Source organism: Perna viridis, chromosome 4, assembly GCF_037379345.1.
Source record: "Perna viridis isolate PV_CMFRI_1.1 ecotype Kerala chromosome 4, ASM3737934v1, whole genome shotgun sequence".
Lineage (NCBI taxonomy): Eukaryota > Metazoa > Mollusca > Bivalvia > Mytilida > Mytilidae > Perna > Perna viridis.
The window spans coordinates 24,462,481-24,470,392 of record NC_142448.1 but is presented as its reverse complement, the minus strand read 5'-3'; positions in this window follow the sequence as shown (position 1 = coordinate 24,470,392).

Sequence of the window (7,912 nt, the reverse complement as noted above, 5' to 3'; positions counted from 1 at the left end):
ACCCCCAAAATGAAAAGCGCGTGAAACGTTTTGATTTCGATTCGTAGGAAACATATTAACGTCACACAAACGCAAACATTCCAAACAAAAGAAACCAGACGATTTCAAAGGTTTTTTTTTTTACTTCAAATCTTCCGAGTCCCTTCATAATTCTTATTTAAATTAAAAAAAAACACCAAAATTATCTCATTTAACTGAAATATAACTACAATGGCAATCGAGGCGATTCAAGATGGAGTCCAAGACAATCGATTTCTAAGCCAATTGAACTCTGAGAACAAGAAAGTCACCAGTGATGAGAACATTTTTTTCCACACCGGTCAAGCGGTATGAAAATTTAGCAAAATTAGAGAATATCATTTTTTCCAACTGAAAAGTGATAACGTTTTCTGCTTTTTTACATTAATAAAGGGAGGGGGTAAAAGATCAATCGACCCAAAATACACATAGAAAAGTAATTGAAGTAAAATTGTTTATTGTAGGTATCGGCAAACAAGTAACATGTAAAGATCATATGTATAGAATTTCAAAAATATAAAAAAAAGAATTGTTTCCGTCAAAAGTTGACTATTTAATCACAGAACACATATGCCTCTCAAATTGGTTGCATTTTAGTGCATTTATAATGATTAAGAGATAATGAGACACCGTACATTGTATATCTAAATATTCTTTACTGAATAACAAATAAAATAAACGCGATTTGATCTGCAACATGTGCTTTGCAAAATGAGTTTGAAGTTGCAAATTTTCACATGTTTAAAATATTAAACTACTAAAATTGTATAACACGGATTCGTTTGCGGACAATTTGTCTAGTTTTATGTTGTTTTGTGAACAGAGATACATGTAAAGTATCGAGTCTACCTTACGTTTTGACGAAAAGACTTAAGGTTTTGAGATTTATTTTTGTATTTACAAAAATCATACAATTGTTTTGCAAAATACAACTCGGGGGTTCATGATAAAGCTGGATTTCGTAATAAATTTGACAGTACATAAACTGTAAACTTTGAACTTAGCATGGGAGCATGTGCATACATGTACATGCATGTTGTCATAATATTTATGTCTTATGAAGTTTAACTGTGCGCCAGGCTGATGCTTGTAAAGCAATTATCTCTGCAGGGGCGGACCCACACTGTGAAAAGGAAGGGTGCCTACCGGGGTTCCTCAGAAAAGGATGTGTGCTAGGATATTATTTACCATTTTTTGTCAATTTTACTCATGAAAAAGACAAAGTTTCAAATGATTTTCGGGCAGCCAATCACGTCTGCCTGCTTCACATAAAGAATGAATAAGTGAGCCACTTCATGATTCACTTCTCCAATTCTGATTTGCTATTATCTAAATGCAAATAAAAATTAAACTGAATCTGTGATTTATCATAACAGTAAGATCATCTTCGCTAGCCAAGGGTTTCGATCTTCACGAAATGGGAGTGGCAGGACCGTAACCGTTGCCTAGCGAAGATGCTGCAAAAGCTAGGAATCGGAAATAACCTCTCATAACTTGGAAACTTTTCATCAGTCTATATGATAGTAAAGGCCGATTTTATTTGAAATAATTCATTTAAAAAAAATCTGTGTAACGTTCTCTTTTTCACTGTTACAAACTAGATGACTTTTAAGCAATGCCAGAGTTTCCCTCCTCAGTACAAATCCAGAATGACATCATTTATATAAGAAGAGAAAAGGGCATTAAAATTAATGTCCTAACAATTAACCTGGTTCAAACCCCTAGTTTTTTTTTTAATCAAGCCTGGCTTGCTAATTAATTCTTCAAATTTATATATGTTATACTTATGATTGTTTTTGTATTTTTGGTGCTTTGTCTTGACTATACATATCCTATTCTTCGTTCCAATTTCCTCAAAACGAACATTGTTGAGCGCTCAATTATTGAATAAAAGACAAAAGTATATCAAAATTATCTATCTGCTTAAAAAGCACTTAAGATATTGATCATGTCAAAAAATAAGTTTTGGATGATATTCATACTTTTCTGTTGTATATGTAATAGTTCGGAAACAGAACTGGTTGTCTGGAAACTTATGTTGTATTCTCCAAATTTTAGTATAATTAGTGGAATATGAGATAAGATCGTGTTGTGTTTATTTTACTTGTTATTCAGTAAAGAATATTTAGATATACATCATAATATTCTACTGTGTCTTTTTTATCTCTTAATCATTGAAAATGCACTGAAATGCAACCATTTGTAGAGGCAAGTTTGTTCTATGTTTGAACAGTAACATTTTTTTTTCAGAAAAAGTTCATTTTTATATTTTTGATCTTTACATGTAACATACCTACAATAAACGATTTCACTTAAATTACTTTTCAAAGTGTATTGGGGTCGATTGATCTTTGACCCCTCATCTAATTAAAGCAAAATAGCAGAAAACATTTTTTCACTTTGGTAAGTACGATATTCAAAAACTTCATTGATTTATCTTTCCATTAACATTTGATATAGCTATATACCCCTTAGGTCCATTATAGCCATATACCCCTTAGGTCCATTATAGCCGTATACCCCTTAGGTCCATTATAGCCATATATCCCTTAGGTCCATTATAGCCATATACCCCTTAGGTCCATTATAGCCGTATACCCCTTAGGTCCATTATAGCCGTATACCCCTTAGGTCCATTATAGCCATATATCCCTTAGGTCCATTATAGCCATATACCCCTTAGGTCCATTATAGCCATATACCCCTTAGGTCCATTATAGCCGTATACCCCTTGTGTCCATTATAGCCGTATACCCCTTAGGTCCATTATAGCCATATATCCCTTAGGTCCATTATAGCCATATACCCCTTAGGTCCATTATAGCCGTATACCCCTTAGGTCCATTATAGCCGTATACCCCTTAGGTCCATGATAGCCATATACCCCTTAGGTCCATTATAGCCGTATACCCCTTGTGTCCATTATAGCCGTATACCCCTTAGGTCCATTATAGCCGTATATCCCTTAGGTCCATTATAGCCATATACCCCTTAGGTCCATTATAGCCGTATACCCCTTAGGTCCATTATAGCCGTATACCCCTTAGGTCCATGATAGCCATATACCCCTTAGGTCCATTATAGCCGTATACCCCTTAGGTCCATTATAGCCATATATCCCTTAGGTCCATTATAGCCATATACCCCTTAGGTCCATTATAGCCGTATACCCCTTAGGTCCATGATAGCCATATACCCCTTAGGTCCATTATAGCCGTATACACCCTTAGGTCCATTATAGTTCGGAAACTAAAGCAAATTTTGATACCTGTCCGCAGCACTCTATACAAATATTTGAATCTAGACACATAAACACACTAATTATACTTAATTTATTACATGTGTAAAGATAATGATATTTGGTAAATAAGCCTGAATGTATCTTATAGTTTCATTGTGTACATAAAAGCCAGTAATTGGAATGAGTGTCGTCTAGAGATACAACGAATGGAACGAATTTTGTATGGTAAGTAACCAAATAACTTGAAGCGCTAAAGTACAACATTTAACTGCACTATATTTTATCTATTTTCATCTGGTTTTAACGGTAACACCACTATGTACAAAATTGATCTTGAGGTTTTATTGTATATTTATTGTAAGTTTTATTCAAGATAAAAAATAATAAATGATGTTGTAAAATCACTTTCGCAATCGACACAGTTTGGAATAATCGATTTTGTTTTGTTTTGTTTTGTTTTGTTTTTTTGTTTTTTGTTTATGTGTTTTTTGTTTTTTGTTTTTATTTTGTTTTTCGTTTTTGTTTTTGGTAAATATGTGAACTGTAATATTGTATGTAATTAAATGTCTTTAAGAATATACAATGTTTATTTTACACTTCTAACTTGAAACGTTCCTGTTACTCCAGTACAGAACTATATTGTTGATAATGTTTCTACACCGACATTATGAAGATTTTTAATTAATTTCTTTTTTGCCAATTATCAGTTTGTTTATGTATTTACAGTTTTAACTAATTAAAACTAAATTTCAAAAATACTGTGTGATTTAAATTCCATATTTTCAGGTGATACACTTGCACTCAATGACAATGAACTATAAATATGATAAATTTAGTAATCAGTCTTGTAACTTTTGTTGTTCTTGTCTTTTGATGTATGTTTTTTCATATCTAAAAGTAAAAATCCACAAAATTATTACTGAATTAACTATTATGTTCTTACTTGTTTAAAAAAAAGAATTTCTTTGTGAGATTCTTCTTTTCTGTGCATGTCTATAAATACTCAGGATTAGTTATGTCCCTTTCCCTAAACATTTGAATTATAAACTATTTTGCAGGACATATATATCCAAAGACAAAATACGAATCAAGTTTTTTAAAAAGACATAAAACAAACAGTTAAGTAAAATATGTAACGAAATTACCATACAGTCACTGACGTGTTGGTTACTCTAGGTGCTTCGAGTTTTCCAAAGCCGTAGTAATATGAGTTTCACCGTTTTTCCATTTGACACCAAAATATATTTTCTGAAAATTTCATAAACCAGGAAATAAATTTGTAATATTATATCAGAAAAATATATGGCGGCTGGCAAGTAGAAATGAAACTACTATTAAATGAGAGGATTTATTTTATATTTCTAACAATTGAGGACACAGACTGTTATTGTTGGAGGTGCAAGTATGGACACAGACTGTATTGATAGAAGAGCAAATTCGTTTTGTCTTCAATGTGTTTGCATTAGTTAGAAAACCAAACATGGTATTTAACAGCAATTGATGCCGAGAGGATTCCTTATTCTTCTTTTATCGGGGGTGACGCTGTGATTCTGTAACCCCACCCTATTAAAAATTCTATGAAAGTCATTAAAATCTATTTAGTGGTGTAGGAGAAAAATTAAGACATTGGATCCTGGGAAGGGTGGACATCTCTATCACTATTAACCCCACTGAAATTAAGGGGTTAAATGATTGAGGATATTTCCTTTGCTATACATGAAGGGAATGAATGGTACATGTTATTCTTTCTCTCAGAAACTAAGGTTTAGAATTTATATATAATAAGACAAGTTATATACATATACATTACAATGCTTCATTCAGAATATTTTTATTTATCAAAACTGAGTATCAAGTTAAAGTTTTAACGCATTTTCATACATCATGAACAAAAAAAATCCTGTTTACAGAAACACTGATCTTGTTTGTAGAACTGACCATCCAACAAGAAGCAGAACAAACGGTATTGATTTGAATGTCTAACGAAAAGTGTACGATTACGACTATGCATTGCAACCGAATGCTTTGTTGCTATATTGTCAAAGTTATAGCTGTGTATACTACAAATGATTTGTACACGATAAAGGTATATAAGTCACGGTATGATCTTTCATCAAGAGAAAACTTTTGATTTGGATTTTACATATATTTTTATATATATATTGGTTTTGGTTACGCCTTGAAAAAGATCCTAAACTTCTTACTTGGTTGGTTCAAATGAGATGAGAGGTTACTCCCTGAAACACGAGTGCAACTTATCGAAATTCGCAATATGTATTTAATTGGTGTTTTTAGATTTATTTCCACTGCATTTGTTTCGTTTCCACATTTCACAGCTTCCAAACAGGGATTTTGATATATGAATTTCAAACACAATTGGAATTCCTAAAGAACCTAACAAGTTATCTTCTTTCTTGAATCAATCTTTTAAGGCAGAAATTCTATTTGCATTCGAATTGCTATCCTGGGATTTAAATTTCTGGTGAGAATAGCGTGACGCATGGTTAATTGTCATAAGAATACATTTAAAGGTGTCGCTTGCTATAAAATGTAAAATTCATGCAGAATTATGTGTCAATCCAGTGATAACAGCTTTTAACAAAGATATAATTTGAGTTCTGGATCGAATAATTTCAACACAGATTTTCAATTCGGAATTATTTTTGACAATGTTTCATCGTAACAATAGTTTTGTCAATAAATTATTTGAGACCTGAACAATATATAATAAGGAGTGTACGTTTAATTAAGACTACAATGAAATAGAAGGTTTTATAGGGAAAACAATTGGTAATTATATTATTAGAAAAACTCACATTTCAGGAGTGGTTGTACATGTATGTTGTGAATGTTGCTTATCTCATTGTTATATTGCTTCTCAGTTTTCGCTATATAGATGCCGTATTATCTTTAAACAATCCTAATTTCGGGGATTTGATACATTGCATCTACCCCCAAAGAACGTGAGATGAAGGATACTATAGACATTGTGAAGTCAGCCTCATAACTTGACCTATACTTAGAAATCAATGATAAAGGAAAAATATTGACCAAACTTTACGACAAACGTGATGATTTTTCATTCAAAATTGTCAACTTTCCTTTCATCTGTGGCAACATTCCTTCAGCACCTGCGTATGGAGTGTTCATATCACAACTCGTACGTTATGCCAGAGCGTGCCGAAACTACGCAGACTTTTTGTATCGCGCTAGAACTCTAACAAATAGGCTTCTGGAACAGGGTTATGTTGTAACAAGATTGAAGTCATCACTACAGAAGTTTTAAGGTCGTCATCATGGATCGTTATGCACCATGAAAAATGATTTATTCAACGGATCATAGTTCTCCTTTCCTCGTTTGTCTACCCTGGACTTGACTTTGTATGAGCAACTCGGCGGGTGTTTCTGTTAAAGCAGAGGACGCTTACCCTATTGGTGCACCTGGTCATTGCTCCCAGTTTTTAGTGGAGTCCGGGTTGCTCATTTGCTTTTGTTACTTTGTGTGTATGATTTTAGTTACTTAATGTTCCTTGTTGTGCATGTCTGTGGCATCTTTTGGATCATTTTTACTTGAGTAACATGACCGTTTGAGGTTTGGTTAATCATGATAAAATAAAAAAAAATTAGACCTACTTAATCAATCATAGCAGCGTCTCGACTTAAAGATCAAAGAATGTGTATTAAAACTTCTAAAATATTGGCATTTATAAGAGATCGTTGATAACCTACACGCAAAGTTAGTGTTAGAAACAATGATGAGTATTCTTCTGAGAATGTAAAGGGTAAGATAAGGACATACTAACAAGACAATTACTTTATTTCAATATTCCCAATGTTTCAACACAAGAAATAAAACTCGAATAAAAGTTACAGGATAACGTAATTTATTGGATATCTTCTGACAGTTCATTGTAATAAAGCTTGTCGCTGGATTCAAAGATCAATGAAGAGCAAGGAAACTGTTTTCTGAGACACAACAAATGACATTATGCCTTCCGTGTTGAGCTGTGCAATAAAATTGTTATACCCCTGATTAAGAAGAGGGAAGAGTGGGGAATATAAGGCTCACAATGATCTTTCTCCATAAAACTGGATAACATTGCATACATACACCAATTACGAATTCTAAATGAATGCTTCATTAGAAAAGGAAATATTAACATTTTCAAACAATATGGCGTGTACCTAACAATCATGAACATAATTACCGCTTCAAGGTGTTGCTAATTTCTATAAATTTTCCTTGGCTCTATCATTACACATTTAAGTCTTGTATAAAACATAAAAATAACAGAAGGTAAATGTTTCTAATGCAAGTAATATTCCTTCAAAAACCTTGAGTCATGCCTAAAAATAGTCTCTTTGTGACCATTTGCTTTGTATATTGATCGATAGTCTGTTTTACTGCAATCATGTAAGAAATCATGTAAATTATATTATACCACAAAATTAACTGTTGTTTTATCATTTTCCTTGATGCAAAGGGAATATCTTAATGAAGGTTATGTCGCGTTAGGGTTGACTTATCTACTCTGCTGACAATCGCTGTAGAATTTTCTAGGTTTAAATTCATTAATAAGATTAGACGAGAATTAGAATTAACGCCTCAAAAGAAGAAAACAAAGTTCCAAAGATGATAGACACAAGATAAAG